Source organism: Dermacentor variabilis, chromosome 1 (assembly GCF_050947875.1).
Source record: "Dermacentor variabilis isolate Ectoservices chromosome 1, ASM5094787v1, whole genome shotgun sequence".
NCBI lineage: Eukaryota > Metazoa > Arthropoda > Arachnida > Ixodida > Ixodidae > Dermacentor > Dermacentor variabilis.
In genome coordinates, this window is record NC_134568.1 from 137,999,898 (window position 1) to 138,027,728 (window position 27,831).

At 50.0% G+C, this 27,831-nt stretch overlaps 32 non-coding genes across 32 annotated transcripts; all 32 read left to right on the forward strand.

The window, feature by feature from the left end:
• The first annotated feature begins 6,155 nt into the window (after nt 1-6,155).
• On the forward strand, nt 6,156-6,237 carry TRNAS-GCU (transfer RNA serine (anticodon GCU)). The gene has a single exon. It is a non-coding gene; the product is annotated as a tRNA-Ser (tRNA).
• Nucleotides 6,238-6,330: 93 nt separating this feature from the next.
• Nucleotides 6,331-6,412, forward strand: TRNAS-GCU (transfer RNA serine (anticodon GCU)). The gene has a single exon. It is a non-coding gene; the product is annotated as a tRNA-Ser (tRNA).
• Nucleotides 6,413-6,503: 91 nt separating this feature from the next.
• On the forward strand, nt 6,504-6,585 carry TRNAS-GCU (transfer RNA serine (anticodon GCU)). Its single transcript has one exon. It is a non-coding gene; the product is annotated as a tRNA-Ser (tRNA).
• Nucleotides 6,586-6,677: 92 nt separating this feature from the next.
• TRNAS-GCU (transfer RNA serine (anticodon GCU)) lies at nt 6,678-6,759 on the forward strand. The gene has a single exon. It is a non-coding gene; the product is annotated as a tRNA-Ser (tRNA).
• Nucleotides 6,760-6,850: 91 nt separating this feature from the next.
• On the forward strand, nt 6,851-6,932 carry TRNAS-GCU (transfer RNA serine (anticodon GCU)). Its single transcript has one exon. It is a non-coding gene; the product is annotated as a tRNA-Ser (tRNA).
• Nucleotides 6,933-7,023: 91 nt separating this feature from the next.
• On the forward strand, nt 7,024-7,105 carry TRNAS-GCU (transfer RNA serine (anticodon GCU)). The gene has a single exon. It is a non-coding gene; the product is annotated as a tRNA-Ser (tRNA).
• Nucleotides 7,106-7,198: 93 nt separating this feature from the next.
• Nucleotides 7,199-7,280, forward strand: TRNAS-GCU (transfer RNA serine (anticodon GCU)). The gene has a single exon. It is a non-coding gene; the product is annotated as a tRNA-Ser (tRNA).
• Nucleotides 7,281-7,373: 93 nt separating this feature from the next.
• TRNAS-GCU (transfer RNA serine (anticodon GCU)) lies at nt 7,374-7,455 on the forward strand. The gene has a single exon. It is a non-coding gene; the product is annotated as a tRNA-Ser (tRNA).
• Nucleotides 7,456-7,548: 93 nt separating this feature from the next.
• Nucleotides 7,549-7,630, forward strand: TRNAS-GCU (transfer RNA serine (anticodon GCU)). The gene has a single exon. It is a non-coding gene; the product is annotated as a tRNA-Ser (tRNA).
• Nucleotides 7,631-7,721: 91 nt separating this feature from the next.
• Nucleotides 7,722-7,803, forward strand: TRNAS-GCU (transfer RNA serine (anticodon GCU)). The gene has a single exon. It is a non-coding gene; the product is annotated as a tRNA-Ser (tRNA).
• Nucleotides 7,804-12,772: 4,969 nt separating this feature from the next.
• Nucleotides 12,773-12,854, forward strand: TRNAS-GCU (transfer RNA serine (anticodon GCU)). Its single transcript has one exon. It is a non-coding gene; the product is annotated as a tRNA-Ser (tRNA).
• A 93-nt stretch (nt 12,855-12,947) lies between these two features.
• TRNAS-GCU (transfer RNA serine (anticodon GCU)) lies at nt 12,948-13,029 on the forward strand. The gene has a single exon. It is a non-coding gene; the product is annotated as a tRNA-Ser (tRNA).
• Nucleotides 13,030-13,122: 93 nt separating this feature from the next.
• Nucleotides 13,123-13,204, forward strand: TRNAS-GCU (transfer RNA serine (anticodon GCU)). The gene has a single exon. It is a non-coding gene; the product is annotated as a tRNA-Ser (tRNA).
• A 93-nt stretch (nt 13,205-13,297) lies between these two features.
• TRNAS-GCU (transfer RNA serine (anticodon GCU)) lies at nt 13,298-13,379 on the forward strand. The gene has a single exon. It is a non-coding gene; the product is annotated as a tRNA-Ser (tRNA).
• Nucleotides 13,380-13,470: 91 nt separating this feature from the next.
• TRNAS-GCU (transfer RNA serine (anticodon GCU)) lies at nt 13,471-13,552 on the forward strand. The gene has a single exon. It is a non-coding gene; the product is annotated as a tRNA-Ser (tRNA).
• Nucleotides 13,553-13,645: 93 nt separating this feature from the next.
• On the forward strand, nt 13,646-13,727 carry TRNAS-GCU (transfer RNA serine (anticodon GCU)). Its single transcript has one exon. It is a non-coding gene; the product is annotated as a tRNA-Ser (tRNA).
• Nucleotides 13,728-13,818: 91 nt separating this feature from the next.
• On the forward strand, nt 13,819-13,900 carry TRNAS-GCU (transfer RNA serine (anticodon GCU)). The gene has a single exon. It is a non-coding gene; the product is annotated as a tRNA-Ser (tRNA).
• A 93-nt stretch (nt 13,901-13,993) lies between these two features.
• Nucleotides 13,994-14,075, forward strand: TRNAS-GCU (transfer RNA serine (anticodon GCU)). Its single transcript has one exon. It is a non-coding gene; the product is annotated as a tRNA-Ser (tRNA).
• Nucleotides 14,076-19,551: 5,476 nt separating this feature from the next.
• TRNAS-GCU (transfer RNA serine (anticodon GCU)) lies at nt 19,552-19,633 on the forward strand. Its single transcript has one exon. It is a non-coding gene; the product is annotated as a tRNA-Ser (tRNA).
• Nucleotides 19,634-19,726: 93 nt separating this feature from the next.
• TRNAS-GCU (transfer RNA serine (anticodon GCU)) lies at nt 19,727-19,808 on the forward strand. Its single transcript has one exon. It is a non-coding gene; the product is annotated as a tRNA-Ser (tRNA).
• A 93-nt stretch (nt 19,809-19,901) lies between these two features.
• Nucleotides 19,902-19,983, forward strand: TRNAS-GCU (transfer RNA serine (anticodon GCU)). Its single transcript has one exon. It is a non-coding gene; the product is annotated as a tRNA-Ser (tRNA).
• A 91-nt stretch (nt 19,984-20,074) lies between these two features.
• Nucleotides 20,075-20,156, forward strand: TRNAS-GCU (transfer RNA serine (anticodon GCU)). The gene has a single exon. It is a non-coding gene; the product is annotated as a tRNA-Ser (tRNA).
• A 93-nt stretch (nt 20,157-20,249) lies between these two features.
• Nucleotides 20,250-20,331, forward strand: TRNAS-GCU (transfer RNA serine (anticodon GCU)). Its single transcript has one exon. It is a non-coding gene; the product is annotated as a tRNA-Ser (tRNA).
• A 93-nt stretch (nt 20,332-20,424) lies between these two features.
• TRNAS-GCU (transfer RNA serine (anticodon GCU)) lies at nt 20,425-20,506 on the forward strand. Its single transcript has one exon. It is a non-coding gene; the product is annotated as a tRNA-Ser (tRNA).
• Nucleotides 20,507-20,597: 91 nt separating this feature from the next.
• TRNAS-GCU (transfer RNA serine (anticodon GCU)) lies at nt 20,598-20,679 on the forward strand. Its single transcript has one exon. It is a non-coding gene; the product is annotated as a tRNA-Ser (tRNA).
• A 93-nt stretch (nt 20,680-20,772) lies between these two features.
• Nucleotides 20,773-20,854, forward strand: TRNAS-GCU (transfer RNA serine (anticodon GCU)). The gene has a single exon. It is a non-coding gene; the product is annotated as a tRNA-Ser (tRNA).
• Nucleotides 20,855-25,826: 4,972 nt separating this feature from the next.
• On the forward strand, nt 25,827-25,908 carry TRNAS-GCU (transfer RNA serine (anticodon GCU)). Its single transcript has one exon. It is a non-coding gene; the product is annotated as a tRNA-Ser (tRNA).
• Nucleotides 25,909-26,001: 93 nt separating this feature from the next.
• TRNAS-GCU (transfer RNA serine (anticodon GCU)) lies at nt 26,002-26,083 on the forward strand. The gene has a single exon. It is a non-coding gene; the product is annotated as a tRNA-Ser (tRNA).
• A 93-nt stretch (nt 26,084-26,176) lies between these two features.
• Nucleotides 26,177-26,258, forward strand: TRNAS-GCU (transfer RNA serine (anticodon GCU)). The gene has a single exon. It is a non-coding gene; the product is annotated as a tRNA-Ser (tRNA).
• Nucleotides 26,259-26,351: 93 nt separating this feature from the next.
• Nucleotides 26,352-26,433, forward strand: TRNAS-GCU (transfer RNA serine (anticodon GCU)). Its single transcript has one exon. It is a non-coding gene; the product is annotated as a tRNA-Ser (tRNA).
• Nucleotides 26,434-26,526: 93 nt separating this feature from the next.
• On the forward strand, nt 26,527-26,608 carry TRNAS-GCU (transfer RNA serine (anticodon GCU)). The gene has a single exon. It is a non-coding gene; the product is annotated as a tRNA-Ser (tRNA).
• A 93-nt stretch (nt 26,609-26,701) lies between these two features.
• On the forward strand, nt 26,702-26,783 carry TRNAS-GCU (transfer RNA serine (anticodon GCU)). Its single transcript has one exon. It is a non-coding gene; the product is annotated as a tRNA-Ser (tRNA).
• Nucleotides 26,784-27,831: the final 1,048 nt, after the last annotated feature.

Below are 27,831 nucleotides of genomic sequence, written 5' to 3' on the forward strand. Positions count from 1 at the left end.
AAAGGTGTTAAAGGAAATTCTTTTTTTAGTGTCCTTTGTAGAATGTCCCAAAGGAAGACTGAGTCCCTGCACTCCAGAAAAATATGCTCCATTGTCTCCGGTTTCTCACATATCTGGCAATTCACACTCCAGGGTACAAAGATCCCCTTCTCCTGCATCCATGGCTTGACAGGAAGCGTGCCAGTGTGTAGCATGAAAAAAAAAGTTTTTGTTGTTGCTCTTACAGGCATTTTCTTAACTCTTTTTAAGACATTCTGCTCACGCCCCAGTGCATATACTGCACGGTATATTGGTACTGGACACATGATATTAACTAAATCTCGGTATAATCGCTTTCTTGCGACTGTGTTCAGGTATTCCATAGAAAAGTGTACTTTTAGAAAATGGAAAGAGCTTATCACTTCAAACAAAAAACCTCGGACAACCACTTGACGTATGCCATACGACGTCACAACATATTCTGGCAGTGCGTCACCTAATCGCGTCTGGATAACGCACCGCAAAAAACAATCGCTTTCGTCGCGCAAGAACATGAAACGCGACACTACTTGTTTCAAAAATAAATGCGACAAACCCAACCCTCCTTTCTGCACAGCGTGAAACAGATTCAGACGACTCGTGCGCTCCCATCCTGATCCCCACACGAACATAGCAAAAACCCTGTGCAACTTTTGTACACACACTCGGGATATACATAAAACTTGCAACATATAAAACACTTCAGCGACAAGAAATAAATTGCAGACAGTGGCTCTTGTGAATATTGACAGATTCTTGCCGCCCCACTTCGTTGTTTGTGCTTTAGCCCGCTCAGTTTGTTCAGTCCATTGCGTCGTGGTATCGCGATAGTATTCCAAAGGAACACCAAGATAACTGGTTGGCGTATCTGTGAACGGTACTGTTTCTAACACTGCAGGCCGGCTGTCCCATTCACCGTGCCAGAAGCCTAAGCTTTTTGGCCAGCTTATGGCACTCCCCGTTAGACTGCAAAACTTTCTTGCATCCTTGACTGCCTCCCGAATGCTCTCTTGGTCAATGCAAAAAAGTGCGATGTCATCTGCGTAAGCTAGTATTTTTACTTCCTGAGTTAAAAGACGGTAGCCGCGAATGTTTTCGTTTTCTCGTACCTTCAAACAGAAAGGTTCAAGAAAAATCGCAAAAAGTAAGGGCGACAAAGGGCACCCCTGGCGCACACTGGATAATACTGGTATATTTTCGCTGAGTCTTTTATTGATTATAAGGTGAGCGGAACAGTTCTCATAAGCCATGGCTACTCCGTCCTGAATCACTTCGCCTACATTAATGTGTTTTAGCAGGGCAAGAAGTATGCTGTGAGCAACCCTGTCAAAAGCTTTTTCTAGGTCTAACTGAACCATTGCTACACATTCGAGGTTCGCATCACAGCATTCCAATATACTCCTAGCGATGTGAATATTCGACAATATTGTTCTATTCCTGATACCACATGTTTGGTGTGGGCCTACTATGGATTTAATAACTGACTGCATCCTTTTTCCGAGCACCTTGATGTAGATTTTATAATCCGAATTCGTAAGACTTATGGGCCTGTATCCAGCGACAGATTTCAGCTTTACCGTATCGGTGGTTTTCGGTATAAGCACAACATGACTTTTTCTGAATGATGGCGGCAAGTGCTTAGTTTCATGAGCTTCTGATATTACACAGTGCAGTATCTCGCTTATTTCGGCCTTGAAAGTTTTATAGAAAGCTGCTCCTAGGCCGTCTGGTCCAGGCGCCTTTCCTTTACCCAAGTCTTCTATGGCTTCTGTAATTTCTTTCGGAGAGATCGGTCTCTCGAGTCCCTCTTTTATTTCGTCTTGTAATTTTGGCAGAATTGTTAGAAATGTGTTCACAAACTCTTCTGTTACGGGCACCTGCCTACCGAGCAACGCTCGGTAGTGTTCAACGAAAGCTTTTTCAATTACTTCTGGGTCTTTTGACATTGTGTTGTTAAAACAAATTTCTTTTATTATGTTTTTGGATGCGTAACCCTTTTCGTCACTGAGCGCGCGCTTAGTTGGCGCCTCTCCCAGCCACAGCCTCTCGGATCGTGCTCTTATCGCGGCTCCTTGGTAAATTTGAGCGTCCACCCTTTCAAGTTCGCGTTTAATTTCTCTAATCTGTTTCGAAAACAATCCCGGTATTGTGCACTCCGCGTTTAGAAAATAATCGAGCATGCTTTGCAGTTCTTTCTCTCTTTGTTTAGCTTTATGACGCATCACACAAGCCCTCTCGATCGCACTCATTTTCACTTCAATTTTAAACTGCTCCCACAGCTCAGCATAATTTGTTGTAGCATCTATTTGCATTACGTCAATTTTTCCTTTTACCGTTTTGACAAACCATTCATCACTTAAGATCGTTTCGTTCATTTTCCACAGTTCCCAGTTAAAGTGAGACCCTCTATGTTTCGTGCCCAATGTACACGTTACTAGGCTGTGATCACTGAAGCTCACGTGCTTTACTGCGTAGCTAGTGACCGTTCGCGCAAGGTTTGCTGATACGTACAAACGATCTAGTCGAGCGTGACTCTGCCCTTGGAAATGAGTAAAAACAACACTGTTACCGCTTAATATGCTTCCAACGTCTACTAAATCATATTCTGCCACGATTGCGCAGAGTTGATGCGCACTTGTATCCCCTATTATTTTACTGGGCACCCTATCTTCGGACATGCAAACACAATTGAAGTCACCAAGAAGAACAACATTTCTTTCACACGTCAGGTGTGACTCAACAAAGTTTAAAAAAAATTTCCTATCACTAATTTTGTTTGGAGCGTACACACAGACAATTCGCCAATCAATATTATTGAAAGAGAAATCACATAGGACCAATCGCCCATCTTGGGCCGACATTACACTGCGCAACAATACCTATTGAATTACGCAAAAATAAAAGACAGCCACCGGCCTTACCTACTCCATGACAAACACAAGTGTTGTAACGGGATTTAAAAACCTGAACCATTTTGTCCGTTTGCTCTTCGCTTTCAATTTTAGTTTCTTGAACAGCAAGAATATCTATGTCGTTTTCCAGCATCAGGCGACTTAATTGTGCTTGTCGCCGTCTAGCCGTTAACCCTCGTACGTTAAGCGTGCCAATACGTATTGCTATTCCATGATTATTTGCCATTGAAAGAGAAGAGCAAGCACAAACTACAATACATTTCGGAAATCAAAGACCGCCAAACTTACAAAAAACAAAACCCTGCACTATCATAAGCTCCGTCTCATACGGCGAAGGCATGACGTTACCAAATGCGCTACTCATCATTCACTTAAAGGTTCCGCAGCACCTAGTCCTTACTGAGCCTTCTACCGAACAGCACCCCGCTACCGCGGGGGAACTGTCGGCGTTGTCCGCTTATCTGGTGGGACAGCCGGCGTCTGTCGCCCGTCTGGTGGGACGGTCGGCGTCTGCCGACCACCTGGCGGATCGGTCGGCGTCTGGCTCCCCTCAGGTGGATGTTCTCGCGTCGGCCTCCTCTCGAGCGGAACGTTCGGCTTGGGCTTGAGTGTAGACCGCCGGAAAGAGGAAGCCTTCGTGGGTGGCCCTTCGCTGCTGACACCGTCGTCTTGCTCAAGCCTGACATCTTGATCGGGTATTTCGCGAGGTCTCTTTGAAACGGCGCTGGCGTGGTCCATTTGCTCGCCGGATTCTTCGATGAAGGCAGCGCCAGAGTTGCCCTGTCGCAGAACGCCCTCGGCAGCCTCCGCGTCGCCCCCACTTTCACGCACCGTAGAATTTTCTGCAGACGGTTCACTTTGCACTTCATTCTTGGCCACTGCCTCGCTACTGCCCTTTCTGGGTTGGCACTTGACGCTTGCCATCACCACTGGCTTCTCTTCCGTGCCTCGTGGGTCTCCGCCCGCTCCAGCAGTCTCTTCCGCGTCCGCTTGATCCATCAAGTGCTCGTCTAACGCGTCGCTCCGGCCAGACCCGGTCACGTTAGCGTAGCTTCTCACGCACTGGGTCTCGTCGTGGCCGAAACGACGACAGAGTCCACAGCGTGGCACACGGCACTCGCGCCGTATATGGCCGGTGCCGCGGCATCGGAGGCAGAGCGGAGCTCTGCCTCGAACGATCACGAGCGCATGGTCCTCTGATACTCGTAGCTGATGCGGGATGTCTTCCATGGTCATACCAGCCTTCAGCCGTAACGATACCAGACGCGTGTGAGAACCTTTGTCGCAGCACCCTGGTACTCGCCACCGCTCCCTGGAAATTTCGGTCACCGTTCCGAACGGCGCCAAGGCTGCTCTGACGTCCTCGTCGGGAGTCGTGTGAAGCAGCCAGAACAGCTTCATTCTAATATCCTGGTTGCAAGGGTCAATGGCGACGCAGCGGTGTTCTTTGACACTAAAGGCCTTCGCTGACAGCAGCTTCTTTTTTCCGACTTCGTCCTTGAATGTTGTAGCCCAGACATGGTTCATCTGGTAGGCCCCGAGGGCCACCACCTCCGGCAACAGCTTATGACGGTCAAGCGCATCGCGAAAATGTTCAACTCGATAGGGCCTGGCCTTCAAATCACCGTGCAAAAACACGGTGTTACACACGGTCATACCTGATGGCAGATGCGGCAAAACAAGCTGGTAATCCTGTGAAGACGTTTCCGTAAGCCTGATACCGCGGCCCGGCTGGGCCGCATGAACCGCCCCTACGGAGCACGACATTCCGTGACCGTCCGCTGTGGTGGCCGGAAGTGGAATCGACATCGCACTTTTTTGCATTGACCAAGAGAGCATTCGGGAGGCAGTCAAGGATGCAAGAAAGTTTTGCAGTCTAACGGGGAGTGCCATAAGCTGGCCAAAAAGCTTAGGCTTCTGGCACGGTGAATGGGACAGCCGGCCTGCAGTGTTAGAAACAGTACCGTTCACAGATACGCCAACCAGTTATCTTGGTGTTCCTTTGGAATACTATCGCGATACCACGACGCAATGGACTGAACAAACTGAGCGGGCTAAAGCACAAACAACGAAGTGGGGAGGCAAGAATCTGTCAATATTCACGAGAGCCACTGTCTGCAATTTATTTCTTGTCGCTGAAGTGTTTTATATGTTGCAAGTTTTATGTATATCCCGAGTGTGTGTACAAAAGTTGCACAGGGTTTTTGCTATGTTCGTGTGGGGATCAGGATGGGAGCGCACGAGTAGTCTGAATCTGTTTCACGCTGTGCAGAAAGTAGGGTTGGGTTTGTCGCATTTATTTTTGAAACAAGTAGTGTCGCGTTTCATGTTCTTGCGCGACGAAAGCGATTGTTTTTTGCGGTGCGTTATCCAGACGCGATTAGGTGACGCACTGCCAGAATATGTTGTGACGTCGTATGGCATACGTCAAGTGGTTGTCCGAGGTTTTTTGTTTAAAGGGATAAGCTCTTTCCGTTTTCTAAAAGTACACTTTTCTTTGGAATACCTGAGCACAGTCGCAAGAAAGCGATTATACCGAGATTTAGTTAATATCATGTGTCCAGTACCAATATACCGTGCAGTATATGCACTGGGGCGTGAGCAGAATGTCTTAAAAAGAGTTAAGAAAATGCCTGTAAGAGCAACAACAAAAACTTTTTTTTCATGCTACACACTGGCACGCTTCCAGTCAAGCCATGGCTGCAGGAGAAGGGGATCTTTGTACCCTGGAGTGTGAATTGCCAGATATGTCAGAAACCGGAGACAATGGAGCATATTTTTCTGGAGTGCAGGGACTCAGTCTTCCTTTGGGACATTCTACAAAGGACACTAAAAAAAGAATTTCCTTTAACACCTTTTGGAATCCGTTTTTTACCGTTTGAAGAGACAGAAGGCGTGCCATGTGATATGGTGATGTTACTCTGCATGCACAGCGTGTGGAAAACACGAATGGCGGTGCGTAATGAGGATGTTGACGCAAAACTGGCCAAAGAATATTTTGCTGAAAATGTATTGTACATTCGCGAAGCGTTTAAAGCGCTCAGCGAACCACCTGAGTGGTTAACAGCATTTGAACAGCTTGCAAACATTCAGCCTTTTTAAACCAAAATTAAACGACAAGGTACACCCGCACATTGAACTGTCTTTTTTGTTTTGTAATCGCAGCGGAGAATAGCTGTGAATCGTGTATTTGTTATAAAACAGGCAATAAAGAAAAAAAAAACGGGCGAGGTGGCCGAGTGGTTAAGGCGATGGACTGCTAATCCATTGGGCTCTGCCCGCGTGGGTAAGAGTCCCACCCTCGTCGAACTTTTTGCGCTTTTTGTCCCTGAAAAATAAGCAGAGTTGATGGCGCAGATGTAGGATTGACCGAGATCTTACGAGAGGTACCTGACATCCGGGCGAGGTGGCCGAGTGATTAAGGCGATGGACTGCTAATCCATTGGGCTCTGCCCGCGTGGGTTCGAGTCCCACCCTCGTCGGACTTTTTGCGCATTTTGTCCCTGGAAATACGCTGAGTTGTCGGCGCAGATGTAGATTGACTGAGACCTTAGAAGAGGTACCCGGCGTCGGGGCGAGGTGGCCGAGTGGTTAAGGCGATGGACTGCTAATCCATTGGGCTCTGCCCGCGTGGGTTCGAGTCCCACCTTCGTCGAACTTTTTGCGCTTTTTGTCCCCGAAAAATACGCAGAGTTGATGGCGCAGATGTAGATTGACTGAGACCTTAGAAGAGGTACCCGACGTCTGGGCGAGGTGGCCGAGTGGTTAAGGCGATGGACTGCTAATCCATTGGGCTCTGCCCACGTGGGTTCGAGTCCCACCCTTGTCGGACTTTTTGCGCATTTTGTCCCTGGAAATACGCTGAGTTGTCGGCGCAGATGTAGATTGACTGAGACCTTAGAAGAGGTACCCGGCGTCCGGGCGAGGTGGCCGAGTGGTTAAGGCGATGGACTGCTAATCCATTGGGCTCTGCCCGCGTGGGTTCGAGTCCCACCCTCGTCGGACTTTTTGCGCATTTTGTCCCTGGAAATACGCAGAGTTGATGGCGCAGATGTAGATTGACTGAGACCTTAGAAGAGGTACCCGACGTCCGGGCGAGGTGGCCGAGTGGTTAAGGCGATGGACTGCTAATCCATTGGGCTCTGCACGCGTGGGTTCGAGTGCCACCGTCGTCGGACTTTTTGCGGTTTTTGTCTCTGAAAAATACGCAGAGTTGTTTGCGCAGATGTAGGATTAACCGAGATCTTACGAGAGGTACCTGGCATCCGGGCGAGGTGGCCGAGTGGTTAAGGCGATGGACTGCTAATCCATTGGGCTCTGCCCGCGTGGGTTCGAGTCCCACCCTCGTCGGACTTTTTGCGGTTTTTGTCCCTGAAAAATACGCCGAGTTGATGGCGCAGATGTAGGATTGACCGAGATCTTACGAGAGGTACCTGACATCCGGGCGAGGTGGCCGAGTGGTTAAGGCGATGGACTGCTAATCCATTGAGCTCTGCCCGCGTAGGTTCGAGTGCCACCGTCGTCGAACTTTTTGTGCTTTTTGTCCCTGAAAAATACGCAGAGTTGATGGCGCAGTTGTAGGATTGACCGAGATCTTACGAGAGGTACCTGACATCCGGGCGAGGTGGCCGAGTGGTTAAGGCGATGGACTGCTAATCCATTGGGCTCTGCCCGCGTGGGTTCGAGTCCAACCCTCGTCGGACTTTTTGCGCATTTTGTCCCTGAAAATACGCTGAGTTGTTGGCGCAGATGTAGATTGACTGAGACCTTAGAAGAGGTACCCGACGTCCGGGCCAGGTGGCCGAGTGGTTAAGGCGATGGACTGCTAATCCATTGGGCTCTGCCCGCGTGGGTTCGAGTCCCACCCTCGTCGAACTTTTTGAGCTTTTTGTCCCTGAAAAATACGCAGAGTTGATGGCGCAGATGTAGGATTGACCGAGATCTGACGAGAGGTACCTCATTCTGCTTCCGGCAGCCGAGCTGAGCGGTCAGCAGGATCATGGGCTCCAGTGGAGCAGCGACAGCGGCCACTTTTGGCCGCGGAAATAGGCTCAACGATGATAAGGATTATGCTTTTATTTATCCGCAGCTGCCTAAAGGACAACTGGTGATTAACACCGTCTTTTTGCACGGTGATGTACGTGCGAGGCCGTACAAGGTGGAGGATTTCAGGGATGCCCTTCTGCCGACGGGCCTGCTGCCGGATGTGGTATGCATAGGGGCGTACCAAATCAACCACGTCTGGGCAGTGACCGTCTGCGATGCAACTGCAACGAAAAGGCTGCTTGCCCTGAAGGAACTTCAAGTGAAGGGACGACGGTGCCTCATCATTGACCCGCAGGACCAACAGGTGAAGCTTAGGCTTCACTGGCTGCTCTACGGCGTTGCCGACGAGGACGTCCGGACGGCTTTCGCGGCTTTCGGCAAGGTGGAGGAGGTGAGCCGGGAACGGTGGCGCGTTGAAGGCATGGGAACCAAGACCTCAACCACCAGGACCGTCCTTCTCAAGCTGAAGGCCAGCATGAAGGTGGAAGACCTCCCCCATCAGATCCGCGTCGGTGGAGAGTTAGCCTTGGTCGTCGTTCCCGGTCGACCGATGCAGTGCCTGCGCTGCCACGGCACGGGACACGTCCGCCGTGAGTGCAGAGTACCGCGTTGTACCCGGTGCAGACGTTTCGGCCACGTCGACGCTGAATGCGTGAAGTCCTATGCCGCTGTGACAGGCCCACCAGTGAATGATGTTGCGGCAGAGCACCTCATGGATGTGGCCGAGGCGGAGGACGCGGCTAAAGGAACCGGTGACATGGTGTCGACAGAGACAAGTAGTGGGATGACGATTCTGGAGGTAGACGGCAACGCGGCTGAGGCTACTCAGAAGCCGAGTAGGACGGAACGGGATGCTACGACCCAGGGGCAGGCGACGGGAAACGTCAGTGAAGACGCAACTGACGACGCGACCGCAATGCAGCAGGACGAGGGCGTCACCGACGAGGACCGTACTGGGGCTCTTGCTGCCTCCGTCAAGCGCACCCACGACCAGACGAAGGACCGCGAGGATCGGGCACCCAGCACCAGTGAGGGACCACCGACGAAGACGCCTCATGGGAGGCGGATGGGCTACAAGCCAAAGCCCAATGTACCGCCTGAAAGGAAGCCTGCCGACAAAGTGGCCACGTCTAAGGACACCAACAAACCGGGAGGTCCCGGAGGCGGCTAGCCGAGGGCTAGTCGTGAGCGGTAAGCACCATGCTCCGGGCCTACTTTACTTTTCTTTTAGATCAAGATGGCTTAAATACCGTCCCTGAGGATTGCCACATTAAACGTGAGAGGGCTGGCGGCTAGTCGTAGGCAAAGTCAGGTCCTACGTTTGGTCACTGACCACGACATAGACGTACTAGCCGTCCAGGAAACTAAGGTTGAAGGAGAGGAGGAGACCGGGAGCATGGTGCGACGTTTCACGACTAGGTATTTTGCGGTGGTTAGCCATGCTGTAGGCACGGCTGGAGGGTGCGTTCTTCTAGTGAAGAAGCTGCCTGGACTGCAGATTCAGAGCATTTTTTCGTGTCAGTCAGGAAGGATTGTTCTTTGTGATATTGTTATGGGTGATTCAGAGTTCCGCATCATATGCGTATATGCGCCGAATTCAGTAGATGAGCGCGCCCGTTTTTTTTCGAACCTTTCACGATATGTTTGTTGTAATATGCGCGTGATGATGTTAGGGGACTTTAATTGTGTGTTGAGTGCTGGAGACAGTCAATAATGCAGGTGTGCGTGACCGAAACAGTGAAGTGTTATCAAATTTAATTAATGAAAATGAACTCGATGATGTTTATGAATGTCTGGAAGGGGGGCGTCAAGTGACTTTTACACGTTTTCAGGGCAGCAGCCATGCGCGTTTGGACCGAATGTACATTTCATTGGATATGATTCCAAGATGCCACGGTTACTGTGTAGTACCAGTGTCGTTTTCAGATCACTGCCTTGTGAAATGTAACGTAGGTATAATGAAAAAGCGACATGTATTTAAGTGGGATATGTGGAAACTGAATGCCTTGTTACTAAATGACCAGCCCTTTTTACAGGTAGTACGGGATGCGATTAATGAAGTTCAATGTGATGCTGCGGGAACAATCGTCGAGAAGTGGGAATGTTTTAAAGAAAAGATTAAAATGAAAGCAATAGAAAGATCCAGTTGTAAAAAATTCGAGAAGGAAATGAAAGAAAAGGGTTTCAGAACACTGCTTGGGCAGCTGCTAACGCTTGAGTGCAAAGAGCCTGGTGCGTACAAAGACGATGTGCGAAACGTCAAAGAAAAACTTGAACTGTTTGACAAGGAACGCTATCAAGGAGCCATCGTGCGAGCACGAGCGGATGCACTAGCGGCAGGGGAGACGCCCACTAAAAGGGCGCTGGGTCTTGAGAAGGCGTATGGACGAAGAAACCATGTCGAGCTGATTTTAGTGAATGGGAATGTCGTTGAAGACAGTGATAGCATTCAGCGCGCCTTCTTTGAGTACTATCACTCGCTCTTCGCATTTCAGGAAGCGAATGTTGAGGGTTTTAAAACAGGTTTTCTGCATCGCATGCCACGTTTGAGCGATGACGTAAAAAAGCGATTAGAGGAAAAAATAAGGGAGAGAGAAGTCGAAAAGGCAATCGACGATTTGAACTTGGGTAAATCACCGGAACCTGATGGACTCAGCGCGGGTCTATATAAAGCTTTTAAAAGAGAGCTGGCGCCTTTGCTTGCGCATGTATTTAATGACGCATACGAAAAGAAATCATTACCACCTTCCTTTGGAAAAACGCACACCATTCTAATACCGAAGAGCGATCAAATAGACAAACTCAGATTTGTGTCATCCTACAGACCGATTTCACTAACAAACGTCGATTATAAAATATTTATGAAGGTTTTAGCTAGCAGGCTTCAAGGCGTCATCAAGGAAATAGTCGCAGACCATCAAACTTGTGGCATCAAAGGGCGATCTATTTTTTCAAACATCCATAAGATGCGATGTGTGCTCGAGTGCTGTGACGTCATCGGTGGCCGTGTTGCAGTACTTCAGCTCGACCTAGAGAAAGCGTTCGATTGTGTCGCTCACGTTATTTTGTTTGCCATCTTAGATCATGTTAATGTCGGTTCCATCATCTCTGAGGGCGTGGCCTTGGCGTACCAGAACTGCACAACAAGATTAATTGTTAACAAGTGTCTGGGGGCCCCCATTAACATCAGGCGTTCAGTGCGCCAAGGCTGCCCCCTCAGTCCGCTATTATTTGCTATCTACGTAGAAGCAATGTGTGTAGCAATTAATGAAAATGACGGAATACGTGGTTTCAGATTGGCAGCGACCGAAGTGAAGTTGCTCGCATATGCAGATGACATTGCAGTGTGTTGCACTGACAAACCAAGTGTAACGGAAACCATATCTGTAGTACATTTCTGCGCCGTAACGGGTAGCAGAGTAAACTGGGGCAAATCGCTAGGCCTGTGGCACGGGGACTGGTTTTCTGCACCCGACTATTTCGCGAACGTGAACTGGGTGAAAACTCCGACCAGGTATCTGGGTGTTCCCCTCGACAGGTATAATAGCAGCGACGAATACTGGAGGAACCAAACCAAGGAACTGAAAGAAAAAGTAGACAAATGGAAAAGTGCTAACCTGTCCATTTTTGCAAGAGCGACAATTTGTAACGTGTTTTTTATTACTAAGTTATATTACGCCTTGCAAACGCTGTATTGTTCTAGAGTAAATGTGCAAAGGCTGCACAGAGTGTTCGCAGTTTTCATCTGGGGATCAACATGGGAAAGGTGCAGCCGAACAAATTTGTTCAGAAGAGTGAAGGATGGGGGTGTGGGCCAGGCGCATCTTTTTGTTCGTCAAGTTGTAAACCGATTTTCGTTTTTTCGCGATGTTCGCGATCCTTTTCTGCGCGCCGTATGTCAGCTAAGGTTGAGTAACGCTTTGCCGGCACATGTTGTTAGCACGGCAAATTTGACTGGAACTCTGCGTGGTTATTTCAAGGAAGTTGTTGACAGTGTACGCTTCCTTTCTGTTCGTTTTACAAATGATTACCTTTGTGATGTGAAAAGGAAAACATTGTATAGAGATGTATGCGACATTGTTTTCCCAGTGCCCTTATACAGAGCCATATACAGTGGAGGGCCAGGACAGGATGTACTTAAAAGAGTAAAACAGATGCAGGTGCCACCAGGGGTAAAGACCTTCTTCTTTAAGCTACACACAGGAACGCTCTCCGTGAAGACGTTTCTGGAGGAACGGGGTTGTCTCGTACCTTGGGGGTCGCACTGCTTGATATGCAAGAAGCCCGAAAATATAGATCACGTTTTCCTACATTGCTGGGCGGCAGTTTTCTTCTGGGACGTCTTAAAGCGAACCCTGAAGAAAGAGCTGCCGGTGGACCCCCAAGGTATCAGGTATCTGGCCATTAAAGATGACGACGGGGTTCCCTATGACTTTGTTATGTTAAATGCTCTACACTGTATATGGCGGGCTCGTATGGCAGGGTACCATTGCGATCCTGATGCTAGGCCAGCTCGTGCTTACTTCAAGGAATGTATGTCGCGATTTATTGAAATCCATAAAATACAAGAATGTGTACCGGATTGGCTGTCGAGGCTAGAACCCCTGACAGCCATGAAGGAATTTTAGTATGACAAAGCCAGTCCAATATGGACAGACGGCTTTATTGTGCGGTTTCTTTCCTTACGCACCTTCCGTTTTTTTTCCTCCTCCAACGGTTGGAATTTGTGATACACAAGTGTGTGCTAACTGTACCGTCTGAGTAATGTCGAAGACCGGCAATAAATAAAAAAAAAAGGCGAGGTGGCCGAGTGGTTAAGGCGATGGACTGCTAATCCATTGGGCTCTGCCCGCGTGGGTTCGAGTCCCACCCTCGTCGAACTTTTTGCGCTTTTTGTCCCTGAAAAATACGCAGAGTTGATGGCGGAGATGTAGGATTGACCGAGATCTTACGAGAGGTACCTGACATCCGGGCGAGGTGGCCGAGTGGTTAAGGCGATGGACTGCTAATCCATTGGGCTCTGCCCGCGTGGGTTCGAGTCCCACCCTCGTCGAACTTTTTGCGCTTTTTGTCCCTGAAAAATACGCAGAGTTGATGGCGCAGATGTAGGATTGACCGAGATCTTACGAGATGTGCCTGACATCCGGGCGAGGTGGCCGAGTGGTTAAGGCGATGGACTGCTGATCCATTGGGCTCTGCCCGCGTAGGTTCGAGTCCCACCCTCGTCGGACTTTTTGTGGTTTTTGTCCCTGAAAAATACGCCGAGTTGATGGCGCAGATGTAGGATTGACCGAGATCTTACGAGAGGTACCTGGCATCCGGGCGAGGTGGCCGAGTGGTTAAGGCGATGGACTGCTAATCCATTGGGCTCTGCCCGCGTGGGTTCGAGTCCCACCCTCGTCGGACTTTTTGCGCATTTTGTCCCTGAAAATACGCTGAGTTGTTGGCGCAGATGTAGATTGACTAAGACCTTAGAAGAGGTGCCCGACGTCCGGGCGAGGTGGCCGAGTGGTTAAGGCGATGGACTGCTAATCCATTGGGCTCTGCCCGCGTGGGTTCGAGTCCCACCCTCGTCGAACTTTTTGCGCTTTTTGTCCCTGAAAAATACGCAGAGTTGATGGCGCAGATGTAGGATTGAGCGAGATCTTACGAGATGTACCTGACATCCGGGCGAGGTGGCCGAGTGGTTAAGGCGATGGACTGCTAATCCATTGGGCTCTGCCCGCGTGGGTTCGAGTCCCACTCTCGTCGGACTTTTTGCGCATTTTGTCCCTGAAAATACGCTGAGTTGTTGGCGCAGATGTACATTGACTGAGACCTTAGAAGAGGTACCCGACGTCCGGGCGAGGTGGCCGAGTGGTTAAGGCGATGGACTGCTAATCCATTGGGCTTTGCCCGCGTGGGTTCGAGTCCCACCCTCGTCGGACTTTTTGCGGTTTTTGTCCCTGAAAAATACGCAGAGTTGATGGCGCAGATGTAGGATTGACCGAGATCTTACGAGAGGTACCTGACATCCGGGCGAGGTGGCCGAGTGGTTAAGGCGATGGACTGCTAATCCATTGGGCTTTGCCCGCGTGGGTTCGAGTCCCACCCTCGTCGGACTTTTTGCGGTTTTTGTCCCTAAAAAATACGCCGAGTTGATGGCGCAGATGTAGGATTGACCGAGATCTTACGAGAGGTACCTGACATCCGGGCGAGGTGGCCGAGGATTCCACTTCCGGCCACCACAGCGGACGGTCACGGAATGTTGTGCTCCGTAGGGGCGGTTCATGCGGCCCAGCCGGGCCGCGGTATCAGGCTTACGGAAACGTCTTCACAGGATTACCAGCTTGTTTTGCCGCATCTGCCATCAGGTATGACCGTGTGTAATACCGTGTTTTTGCACGGTGATTTGAAGGCCAGGCCCTATCGAGTCGAACATTTTCGTGATGCGCTTGACCGTCATAAGCTGTTGCCGGAGGTGGTGGCCCTCGGGGCCTACCAGATGAACCATGTCTGGGCTATAACATTCAAGGACGAAGTCGGAAAAAAGAAGCTGCTGTCAGCGAAGGCCTTTAGCGTCAAAGAACACCGCTGCGTCGCCATTGACCCTTGCAACGAGGATATTAGAATGAAGCGGTTCTGGCTCCTTCACACGACTCCCGACGAGGACATCAGAGCAGCCTTGGCGCCGTTCGGAACGGTGACCGAAATTTCCAGGGAGCGGTGGCGAGTACCAGGGTGCGGCGACAAAGGTTCTCACACGCGTCTGGTATCGTTACGGCTGAAGGCTGGTATGACCATGGAAGACATCCCGCATCAGCTACGAGTATCAGAGGACCATGCGCTCGTGATCGTGCCAGGCAGAGCTCCGCTCTGCCTCCGATGCCGCGGCACCGGCCATATACGGCGCGAGTGCCGTGTGCCACGCTGTGGGCGCTGTCGTCGTTTCGGCCACGACGAGACCCAGTGCGTGAGAAGCTACGCTAACGTGACCGGGTCTGGCCGGAGCGACGCGTTAGACGAGCACTTGATGGATCAAGCGGACGCGGAAGAGACTGCTGGAGCGGACGGAGACCCACGAGGCACGGAAGAGAAGCCAGTGGTCATGGCAAGCGTCAAGTGCCAACCCAGAAAGGGCAGTAGCGAGGCAGTGGCCAAGAACGAAGTGCAAGGTGAACCGTCTGCAGAAAATTCTACGGTGCGTGAAAGTGGGGGCGACGCGGAGGCTGCCGAGGGCGTTCTGCGACAGGGCAACTCTGGCGCTGCCTTCATCGAAGAATCCGGCGAGCAAATGGACCACGCCAGCGCCGTTTCAAAGAGACCTCGCGAAATACCCGATCAAGATGGCAGGCTTGAGCAAGACGACGGTATCAGCAGCGAAGGGCCACCCACGAAGGCTTCCTCTTTCCGGCGGTCTACACTCAAGCCCAAGCCGAACGTTCCGCTCGAGAGGAGGCCGACGCGAGAACATCCACCCGAGGGGCGTCAGACGCCGACCAATCCGCCAGGTGGTCGGCAGACGCCGACCGTCCCACCAGACGGGCGACAGACGCCGGCTGTCCCACCAGATAAGCGGACAACGCCGACAGTTTCCCCGCGGTAGCGGGGTGCTGTTTGGTAGAAGGCTCAGTAAGGACTAGGTGCTGCGGAACCTTTAAGTGAATGATGAGTAGCGCATTTGGTAACGTCATGCCTTCGCCGTATGTGACGGAGCTTATGATGGTGCAGGGTTTTGTTTTTGTAAGTTTGGCGGTCTTTGATTTCCGAAATGTAGTGTAGTTTGCGCTTGCTCTTCTCTTTCAATGGCAAATAATCATGGAATAGCAATACGTATTGGCACGCTTAACGTACGAGGGTTAACGGCTAGACGGTGACAAGCACAATTAAGTCGCCTGATGCTGGAAAACGACATAGATATTCTTGCTGTTCAAGAAACTAAAATTGAAAGCGGAGAGCAAACGGACAAAATGGTTCAGGTTTTTAAATCCCATTACAACACTTGTGTTTGTCATGGAGTAGGTAAGGCCGGTGGCTGTCTTTTATTTTTGCGTAATTCAATAGGTATTGTTGCGCAGAGTGTAATGTCGGCCCAAGATGGGCGATTGGTCCTATGTGATTTCTCTTTCAATAATATTGATTGGCGAATTGTCTGTGTGTACGCTCCAAACAAAATTAGTGATAGGAAATTTTTTTTAAACTTTGTTGAGTCACACCTGACGTGTGAAAGAAATGTTGTTCTTCTTGGTGACTTCAATTGTGTTTGCATGTCCGAAGATAGGGTGCCCAGTAAAATAATAGGGGATACAAGTGCGCATCAACTCTGCGCAATCGTGGCAGACTATGATTTAGTAGACGTTGGAAGCATATTAAGCGGTAACAGTGTTGTTTTTACTCATTTCCAAGGGCAGAGTCACGCTCGACTAGATCGTTTGTACGTATCAGCAAACCTTGCGCGAACGGTCACTAGCTACGCAGTAAAGCACGTGAGCTTCAGTGATCACAGCCTAGTAACGTGTACATTGGGCACGAAACATAGAGGGTCTCACTTTAACTGGGAACTGTGGAAAATGAACGAAACGATCTTAAGTGATGAATGGTTTGTCAAAACGGTGAAAGGAAAAATTGACGTAATGCAAATAGATGCTACAACAAATTGGGCTGAGCTGTGGGAGCAGTTTAAAATTGAAGTGAAAATGAGTGCGATCGAGAGGGCTTGTGTGATGCGTCATAAAGCTAAACAAAGAGAGAAAGAACTGCAAAGCATGCTCGATTATTTTCTAAACGCGGAGTGCACAATACCGGGATTGTTTTCGAAACAGATTAGAGAAATTAAACGCGAACTTGAAAGGGTGGACGCTCAAATTTACCAAGGAGCCGCGATAAGAGCACGATCCGAGAGGCTGTGGCTGGGAGAGGCGCCAACTAAGCGCGCGCTCAGTGACGAAAAGGGTTACGCATCCAAAAACATAATTAAAGAAATTTGTTTTAACAACACAATGTCAAAAGACCCAGAAGTAATTGCAAAAGCTTTCGTTGAACACTACCGAGCGTTGCTCGGTAGGCAGGTGCCCGTAACAGAAGAGTTTGTAAACACCTTTCTAACACTTCTGCCAAAGTTACAAGATGAAATAAAAGAGGGACTCGAGAGACCGATCTCTGCGAAAGAAATTACAGAAGCCATAGAAGACTTGGGTAAAGGAAAGGCGCCTGGACCAGACGGCCTAGGAGCAGCTTTCTATAAAACTTTCAAGGCAGAAATAAGCGAGATACTGCACAGTGTAATATCAGAAGCTCATGAAACTAAGCACTTGCCGCCATCATTCAGAAAAAGTCATGTTGTGCTTATACCGAAAACCACCGATACGGTAAAGCTGAAATCTGTCGCTGGATACAGGCCCATAAGTCTTACGAATTCGGATTATAAAATCTACATGAAACCCGCCGTGGTTGCTCAGTGGCTATGGTGTTAGGCTACTGAGCACGAGGTCGCGGGATCGAATCCCGGCCACGGCGGCCGCATTTCGATGGGGGCGAAATGCGCAAACACCCGTGTACTTAGATTTAGGTGCACGTTAAAGAACCCCAGGTGGTCTAAATTTCCGGAGTCCTCCACTACGGCGTGCCTCATAATCAGAAAGTGGTTTTGGCACGTAAAACCCCATATATTATTATTATTATTATTATTATTAAAATCTACATGAAGGTGCTCGGAAAAAGGATGCAGTCAGTTATTAAATCCATAGTAGGCCCACACCAAACATGTGGTATCAGGAATAGAACAATATTGTCGAATATTCACATCGCTAGGAGTATATTGGAATGCTGTGATGCGAACCTCGAATGTGTAGCAATGGTTCAGTTAGACCTAGAAAAAGCTTTTGACAGGGTTGCTCACAGCATACTTCTTGCCCTGCTAAAACACATTAATGTAGGCGAAGTGATTCAGGACGGAGTAGCCATGGCTTATGAGAACTGTTCCGCTCACCTTATAATCAATAAAAGACTCAGCGAAAATATACCAGTATTATCCAGTGTGCGCCAGGGGTGCCCTTTGTCGCCCTTACTTTTTGCGATTTTTCTTGAACCTTTCTGTTTGAAGGTACGAGAAAACGAAAACATTCGCGGCTACCGTCTTTTAACTCAGGAAGTAAAAATACTAGCTTACGCAGATGACATCGCACTTTTTTGCATTGACCAAGAGGGCATTCGGGAGGCAGTCAAGGATGCAAGAAAGTTTTGCAGTCTAACGGGGAGTGCCATAAGCTGGCCAAAAAGCTTAGGCTTCTGGCACGGTGAATGGGACAGCCGGCCTGCAGTGTTAGAAACAGTACCGTTCACAGATACGCCAACCAGTTATCTTGGTGTTCCTTTGGAATACTATCGCGATACCACGACGCAATGGACTGAACAAACTGAGCGGGCTAAAGCACAAACAACGAAGTGGGGCGGCAAGAATCTGTCAATATTCACAAGAGCCACTGTCTGCAATTTATTTCTTGTCGCTAAAGTGTTTTATATGTTGCAAGTTTTATGTATATCCCGAGTGTGTGTACAAAAGTTGCACAGGGTTTTTGCTATGTTCGTGTGGGGATCAGGATGGGAGCGCACGAGTCGTCTGAATCTGTTTCACGCTGTGCAGAAAGGAGGGCTGGGTTTGTCGCATTTATTTTTGAAACAAGTAGTGTCGCGTTTCATGTTCTTGCGCGACGAAGGCGATTGTTTTTTGCGGTGCGTTATCCAGACGCGATTAGGTGACGCACTGCCAGAATATGTTCTGACGTCGTATGGCATACGTCAAGTGGTTGTCCGAGGTTTTTTGTTTGAAGTGATAAGCTCTTTCCGCTTTCTAAAAGTACACTTTTCTTTGGAATACCTGAACACTGTCGCAAGAAAGCGATTATACCGAGATTTAGTTAATATCATGTGTCCAGTACCAATATACCGTGCAGTATATGCACTGGGGCGTGAGCAGAATGTCTTAAAAAGAGTTAAGAAAATGCCTGTAAGAGCAACAACAAAAACATTTTTTTTTCATGCTACACACTGGCACGCTTCCTGTCAAGCCATGGCTGCAGGAGAAGGGGATCTTTGTACCCTGGAGTGTGAATTGCCAAATATGTCAGAAACTGGAGACAATGGAGCACATATTTCTGGAGTGCAGGGACTCAGTCTTCCTTTGGGACATTCTGCAAAGGACAGTAAAAAAAGAATTTCCTTTAACACCTTTTGGAATCCGTTTTTTACCGTTTGAAGAGACAGAAGGCGTGCCATGTGATATGGTGATGTTACTCTGCATGCACAGCGTATGGAAAACACGAATGGCGGTGCGTAATGAGGATGTTGACGCTAAACCAGCCAAAGAATATTTTGTGGAAAATGTATTGTACATTCGCGAAGCGTTTAAAGCGCTCAGCGAACCACCTGAGTGGTTAACAGCATTTGAAAAGCTTGGAAACATTCAGCCTTTTTAAACCAAAATTAATCGAGAAGGTACACCCGCACATTGAACTGTCTTTTTTGTTTTCTAATCGCAGCGGAGAATAGCTGTGAATCGTGTATTCGTTATAAAACAGGCAATAAAGAAAAAAAAAAGGGCGAGGTGGCCGAGTGGTTAAGGCGATGGACTGCTAATCCATTGGGCTCTGCCCGCGTGGGTTCGAGTCCCACCCTCGTCGAACTTTTTGCGCTTTTTGTCCCTGAAAAATACGCAGAGTTGATGGCGCAGATGTAGGATTGACCGAGATCTTACGAGAGGTACGTGACATCCGGGCGAGGTGGCCGAGTGGTTAAGGCGATGGACTGCTAATCCATTGGGCTCTGCCCGCGTAGGTTCGAGTCCCACCCTCGTCGGATTTTTTGCGGTTTTTGTCCCTGAAAAATACGCAGAGTTGATGGCGCAGATGTAGGATTGACCGAGATCTTACGAGATGTACCTGGCATCCGGGCGAGGTGGCCGAGTGGTTAAGGCGATGGACTGCTAATCGATTGGGCTCTGCCCGCGTGGGTTCGAGTCCCACCCTCGTCGGACTTTTTGCGCCTTTTGGCCCTGAAAATACGCTGAGTTGTTGGCGCAGATGTAGATTGACTGAGACCTTAGAAGAGGTACCCGACGTCCGGGCGAGGTGGCCGAGTGGTTAAGGCGATGGACTGCTAATCCATTGGGCTTTGCCCGCGTGGGTTCGAGTCCCACCCTCGTCGGACTTTTTGCGGTTTTTGTCCCTGAAATATACGCAGAGTTGATGGCGCAGATGTAGGATTGACCGAGATCTTACGAGAGGTACCTGACATCCGGGCGAGGTGGCCGAGTGGTTAAGGCGATGGACTGCTAATCCATTGGGCTTTGCCCGCGTGGGTTCGAGTCCCACCCTCGTCGGACTTTTTGCGGTTTTTGTCCCTGAAAAATACGCCGAGTTGATGGCGCAGATGTAGGATTGACCGAGATCTTACGAGAGGTACCTGGCATCCGGTCGAGGTGGCCGAGTGGTTAAGGCGATGGACTGCTAATCGATTGGGCTCTGCCCGCGTGGGTTCGAGTCCCACCCTCGTCGGACTTTTTGCGCATTTTGTCCCTGAAAATACGCTGAGTTGTTGGCGCAGATGTAGATTGACTAAGACCTTAGAAGAGGTACCCGACGTCCGTGCGAGGTGGCCGAGTGGTTAAGGCGATGGACTGCTAATCCATTGGGCTCTGCCCGCGTAGGTTCGAGTGCCACCGTCGTCGAACTTTTTGTGCTTTTTGTCCCTGAAAAATTCGCAGAGTTGATGGCGCAGATGTAGGATTGACCGAGATCTTACGAGAGGTACCTGACATCCGGGCGAGGTGGCCGAGTGGTTAAGGCGATGGACTGCTAATCCATTGGGCTCTGCCCGCGTGGGTTCGAGTCCCACCCTCGTCGAACTTTTTGAGCTTTTTGTCCCTGAAAAATACGCAGAGTTGATGGCGCAGATGTAGGATTGACCGAGATCTGACGAGAGGTACCTCATTCTGCTTCCGGCAGCCGAGCTGAGCGGTCAGCAGGATCATGGGCTCCAGTGGAGCAGCGACAGCGGCCACTTTTGGCCGCGGAAATAGGCTCAACGATGATAAGGATTATGCTTTTATTTATCCGCAGCTGCCTAAAGGACAACTGGTGATTAACACCGTCTTTTTGCACGGTGATGTACGTGCGAGGCCGTACAAGGTGGAGGATTTCAGGGATGCCCTTCTGCCGACGGGCCTGCTGCCGGATGTGGTATGCATAGGGGCGTACCAAATCAACCACGTCTGGGCAGTGACCGTCTGCGATGCAACTGCAACGAAAAGGCTGCTTGCCCTGAAGGAACTTCAAGTGAAGGGACGACGGTGCCTCATCATTGACCCGCAGGACCAACAGGTGAAGCTTAGGCTTCACTGGCTGCTCTACGGCGTTGCCGACGAGGACGTCCGGACGGCTTTCGCGGCTTTCGGCAAGGTGGAGGAGGTGAGCCGGGAACGGTGGCGCGTTGAAGGCATGGGAACCAAGACCTCAACCACCAGGACCGTCCTTCTCAAGCTGAAGGCCAGCATGAAGGTGGAAGACCTCCCCCATCAGATCCGCGTCGGTGGAGAGTTAGCCTTGGTCGTCGTTCCCGGTCGACCGATGCAGTGCCTGCGCTGCCACGGCACGGGACACGTCCGCCGTGAGTGCAGAGTACCGCGTTGTACCCGGTGCAGACGTTTCGGCCACGTCGACGCTGAATGCGTGAAGTCCTATGCCGCTGTGACAGGCCCACCAGTGAATGATGTTGCGGCAGAGCACCTCATGGATGTGGCCGAGGCGGAGGACGCGGCTAAAGGAACCGGTGACATGGTGTCGACAGAGACAAGTAGTGGGACGACGATTCTGGAGGTAGACGGCAACGCGGCTGAGGCTACTCAGAAGCCGAGTAGGACGGAACGGGATGCTACGACCCAGGGGCAGGCGACGGGAAACGTCAGTGAAGACGCAACTGACGACGCGACCGCAATGCAGCAGGACGAGGGCGTCACCGACGACGACCGTACTGGGGCTCTTGCTGCCTCCGTCAAGCGCACCCACGACCAGACGAAGGACCGCGAGGATCGGGCACCCAGCACCAGTGAGGGACCACCGACGAAGACGCCTCATGGGAGGCGGATGGGCTACAAGCCAAAGCCCAATGTACCGCCTGAAAGGAAGCCTGCCGACAAAGCGGCCACGTCTAAGGACACCAACAAACCGGGAGGTCCCGGAGGCGGCTAGCCGAGGGCTAGTCGTGAGCGGTAAGCACCATGCTCCGGGCCTACTTTACTTTTCTTTTAGATCAAGATGGCTCAAATACCGTCCCTGAGGATTGCCACATTAAACGTGAGAGGGCTGGCGGCTAGTCGTAGGCAAAGTCAGGTCCTACGTTTGGTCACTGACCACGACATAGACGTACTAGCCGTCCAGGAAACTAAGGTTGAAGGAGAGGAGGAGACCGGGAGCATGGTGCGACGTTTCACGACTAGGTATTTTGCGGTGGTTAGCCATGCTGTAGGCACGGCTGGAGGGTGCGTTCTTCTTGTGAAGAAGCTGCCTGGACTGCAGATTCAGAGCATTTTTTCGTGTCAGTCAGGAAGGATTGTTCTTTGTGATATTGTTATGGGTGATTCAGAGTTCCGCATCATATGCGTATATGCGCCGAATTCAGTAGATGAGCGCGCCCGTTATTTTTCGAACCTTTCACGATATGTTTGTTGTAATATGCGCGTGATGATGTTAGGGGACTTTAATTGTGTGTTGAGTGCTGGAGACAGTCAATAATGCAGGTGTGCGTGACCGAAGCAGTGAAGTGTTATCAAATTTAATTAATGAAAATGAACTCGATGATGTTTATGAATGTCTGGAAGGGGGGCGTCAAGTGACTTTTACACGTTTTCAGGGCAGCAGCCATGCGCGTTTGGACCGAATGTACATTTCATTGGATATGATTCCAAGATGCCACGGTTACTGTGTAGTACCAGTGTCGTTTTCAGATCACTGCCTTGTGAAATGTAACGTAGGTATAATGGAAAAGCGACATGTATTTAAGTGGGATATGTGGAAACTGAATGCCTTGTTACTAAATGACCAGCCCTTTTTACAGGTAGTACGGGATGCGATTAATGAAGTTCAATGTGATGCTGCGGGAACAATCGTCGAGAAGTGGGAATGTTTTAAAGAAAAGATTAAAATGAAAGCAATAGAAAGATCCAGTTGTAAAAAATTCGAGAAGGAAATGAAAGAAAAGGGTTTCAGAACACTGCTTGGGCAGCTGCTAACGCTTGAGTGCAAAGAGCCTGGTGCGTACAAAGACGATGTGCGAAACGTCAAAGAAAAACTTGAACTGTTTGACAAGGAACGCTATCAAGGAGCCATCGTGCGAGCACGAGCGGATGCACTAGCGGCAGGGGAGACGCCCACTAAAAGGGCGCTGGGTCTTGAGAAGGCGTATGGACGAAGAAACCATGTCGAGCAGATTTTAGTGAATGGGAATGTCGTTGAAGACAGTGATAGCATTCAGCGCGCCTTCTTTGAGTACTATCACTCGCTCTTCGCATTTCAGGAAGCGAATGTTGAGGGTTTTAAAGCAGGTTTTCTGCATCGCATGCCACGTTTGAGCGATGACGTAAAAAAGCGATTAGAGGAAAAAATAAGGGAGAGAGAAGTCGAAAAGGCAATCGACAATTTGAACTTGGGTAAATCACCGGGACCTGATGGACTCAGCGCGGGTCTATATAAAGCTTTTAAAAGAGAGCTGGCGCCTTTGCTTGCGCATGTATTTAATGACGCATACGAAAAGAAATCATTACCACCTTCCTTTGGAAAAACGCACACCATTCTTATACCGAAGAGCGATCAAATAGACAAACTCAGATTTGTGTCATCCTACAGACCGATTTCACTAACAAACGTCGATTATAAAATATTTATGAAGGTTTTAGCTAGCAGGCTTCAAGGCGTCATCAAGGAAATAGTCGCAGACCATCAAACTTGTGGCATCAAAGGGCGATCTATTTTTTCAAACATCCATAAGATGCGATGTGTGCTCGAGTGCTGTGACGTCATCGGTGGCCGTGTTGCAGTACTTCAGCTCGACCTAGAGAAAGCGTTCGATTGTGTCGCTCACGTTATTTCGTTTGCCATCTTAGATCATGTTAATGTCGGTTCCATCATCACTGAGGGCGTGGCCTTGGCGTACCAGAACTGCACAACAAGATTAATTGTTAACAAGTGGCTGGGGGCCCCCATTAACATCAGGCGTTCAGTGCGCCAAGGCTGCCCCCTCAGTCCGCTATTATTTGCTATCTACGTAGAAGCAATGTGTGTAGCAATTAATGAAAATGACGGAATACGTGGTTTCAGATTGGCAGCGACCGAAGTGAAGTTGCTCGCATATGCAGATGACATTGCAGTGTGTTGCACTGACAAACCAAGTGTAACGGAAACCATATCTGTAGTACAACATTTCTGCGCCGTAACGGGTAGCAGAGTAAACTGGGGCAAATCGCTAGGCCTGTGGCACGGGGACTGGTTTTCTGCACCCGACTATTTCGCGAACGTGAACTGGGTGAAAACTCCGACCAGGTATCTGGGTGTTCCCCTCGACAGGTATAATAGCAGCGACGAATACTGGAGGAACCAAACCAAGGAACTGAAAGAAAAAGTAGACAAATAGAAAAGTGCTAACCTGTCCATTTTTGCAAGAGCGACAATTTGTAACGTGTTTTTTATTACTAAGTTATATTACGCCTTGCAAACGCTGTATTGTTCTAGAGTAAATGTGCAAAGGCTGCACAGAGTGTTCGCAGTTTTCATCTGGGGATCAACATGGGAAAGGTGCAGCCGAACAAATTTGTTCAGAAGAGTGAAGGATGGGGGTGTGGGCCTGGCGCATCTTTTTGTTCGTCAAGTTGTAAACCGATTTTTGTTTTTTCGCGATGTTCGCGATCCTTTTCTCCGCGCCGTATGTCAGCTAAGGTTGAGTAACGCTTTGCCGGCACATGTTGTTAGCACGGCAAATTTGACTGGAACTCTGCGTGGTTATTTCAAGGAAGTTGTTGACAGTGTACGCTTCCTTTCTGTTCGTTTTACAAATGATTACCTTTGTGATGTGAAAAGGAAAACATTGAATAGAGATGTATGCGACATTGTTTTCCCAGTGCCCTTATACAGAGCCATATACAGTGGAGGGCCAGGACAGGATGTACTTAAAAGAGTAAAACAGATGCAGGTGCCACCAGGGGTAAAGACCTTCTTCTTTAAGCTACACACAGGAACACTCTCCGTGAAGACTTTTCTGGAGGAACGGGGTTGTCTCGTACCTTGGGGGTCGCACTGCTTGATATGCAAGAAGCCCGAAAATATAGATCACGTTTTCCTACATTGCTGGGCGGCAGTTTTCTTCTGGGACGTCTTAAAGCGAACCCTGAAGAAAGAGCTGCCGGTGGACCCCCAAGGTATCAGGTATCTGGCCATTAAAGATGACGACGGGGTTCCCTATGACTTTGTTATGTTAAATGCTCTACACTGTATATGGCGGGCTCGTATGGCAGGGTACCATTGCGATCCTGATGCTAGGCCAGCTCGTGCTTACTTCAAGGAATGTATGTCGCGATTTATTGAAATCCATAAAATACAAGAATGTGTACCGGATTGGCTGTCGAGGCTAGAACCCCTGACAGCCATGAAGGAATTTTAGTATGACAAAGCCAGTCCAATATGGACAGACGGCTTTATTGTGCGGTTTCTTTCCTTACGCACCTTCCGTTTTTTTTTCCTCCTCCAACGGTTGGAATTTGTGATACACAAGTGTGTGCTAACTGTACCGTCTGAGTAATGCCGAAGACCGGCAATAAATAAAAAAAAAGGGGAGGTGGCCGAGTGGTTAAGGCGATGGACTGCTAATCCATTGGGCTCTGCCCGCGTGGGTTCGAGTCCCACCCTCGTCGAACTTTTTGCGCTTTTTGTCCCTGAAAAATACGCAGAGTATATGGCGCAGATGTAGGATTGACCGAGATCTTACGAGAGGTACCTGACATCCGGGCGAGGTGGCCGAGTGGTTAAGGCGATGGATTGCTAATCCATTGGGCTTTGCCCGCGTGGGTTCGAGTGCCACCTTCGTCGGAGTTTTTGCGGTTTTTGTCCCTGAAAAATACGCAGAGTTGATGGCGCAGATGTAGGATTGACCGAGATCTTACGAGAGGTACCTGACATCCGGGCGAGGTGGCCGAGTGGTTAAGGCGATGGACTGCTAATCCATTGGGCTCTGCCCGCGTGGGTTCGAGTCCCAACCTCGTCGAACTTTTTGCGCTTTTTGTCCCTGAAAACTACGCAGAGTTGATGGCGCAGATGTAGGATTGACCGAGAGCTTACGAGAGGTACCTGATATTCGGGCGAGGTGGCCGAGTGGTTAAGGCGATGGACTGCTAATCCATTGGGCTTTGCCCGCGTGGGTTCGAGTCCCACCCTCGTCGGACTTTTTGCGGTTTTTGTCCCTGAAAAATACGCCGAGTTGATGGCGCAGATGTAGGATTGACCGAGATCTTACGAGAGGTACCTGACATCCGGGCGAGGCGGCCGAGTGGTTAAGGCGATGGACTGCTAATCCATTGGGCTCTGCCCGCGTGGGTTCGAGTCCCACCCTCGTCGGACTTTTTGCGGTTTTTGTCCCTGAAAAATATTCAGAGTTGATGGCGCAGATGTAGGATTGACCGAGATCTTACGAGAGGTACCTGACGTCCGGGCGAGGTGGCCGAGTGGTTAAGGCGATGGACTGCTAATCCATTGGGCTCTGCCCGCGTGGGTTCGAGTCCCACCCTCGTCGGACTTTTTGCGCATTTTGTCCCTGAAAATACGCTGAGTTGTTGGCGCAGATGTAGATTGACTGAGACCTTAGAAGAGGTACCCGACGTCCGGGCGAGGTGGCCGAGTCATTCTGCTTCCGGCAGCCGAGCTGAGCGGTCAGCAGAATCATGGGCTCCAGTGGAGCAGCGACAGCGGCTACTTTTGGCCGCGGAAACGGGCTGAGTGACGATAAGGAATATGCCTTTATTTTGCCCCAACTGCCTAAAGGACAAGTGGTGATTAACACCGTATTTTTGCACGGTGATGTTCGCGCCAGACCTTACAAGGTCGAGGATTTTAGAGACGCCCTACTGCCGACGGGACTCTTGCCTGACGTGGTATGCATAGGGGCGTACCAGATCAACCACGTCTGGGCAGTGACCCTCAGCGACGCGACTGCCACAAGAAGGATGCTGGACCTTAAGGAACTACAAGTTAAGGGACGACGGTGCGTCATCGTTGACCCGCAGGACCAGCATGTGAAGATTAGGCTTCACTGGTTGCTGTACGGCGTTGCCGACGAGGACGTCCGGACGGCGTTCGCGGCTTTCGGCAAGGTGGAGGAGGTGAGCCGTGAGCGGTGGCGCGTGGACGGCATGGGGACCAAGACCTCAACGACCAGGACCGTCCTCCTCAAACTGAAGGGCAGCATGAAGGTTGAGGACCTTCCTCATCAAATCCGCGTCGGCGGTGAGTTGGCCTTGGTCGTCGTTGCCGGTCGACCGATGCAGTGCCTGCGCTGTCACGGCACGGGACACGTCCGCCGAGAGTGCAGAGTCCCCCGCTGTTCCCGGTGCAGACGTTTCGGCCACGTTGACGCGGACTGCGTGAAGTCTTATGCCGCTGTGACAGGCTCACCAGCTAATGACGTGGCGGCAGAGCACGTGATGGACGTGGCCGAGGCGGAGGATGCGGCTAAAGGAACCGGTGACACGGTCTCGACAGCTACAACTAGTGGGTCGACGACTCTGGAAGTGGACGGAAAGGCGGCTGAGGCTACCCAGAAACCGAGTAAGGCGGAACAGGTC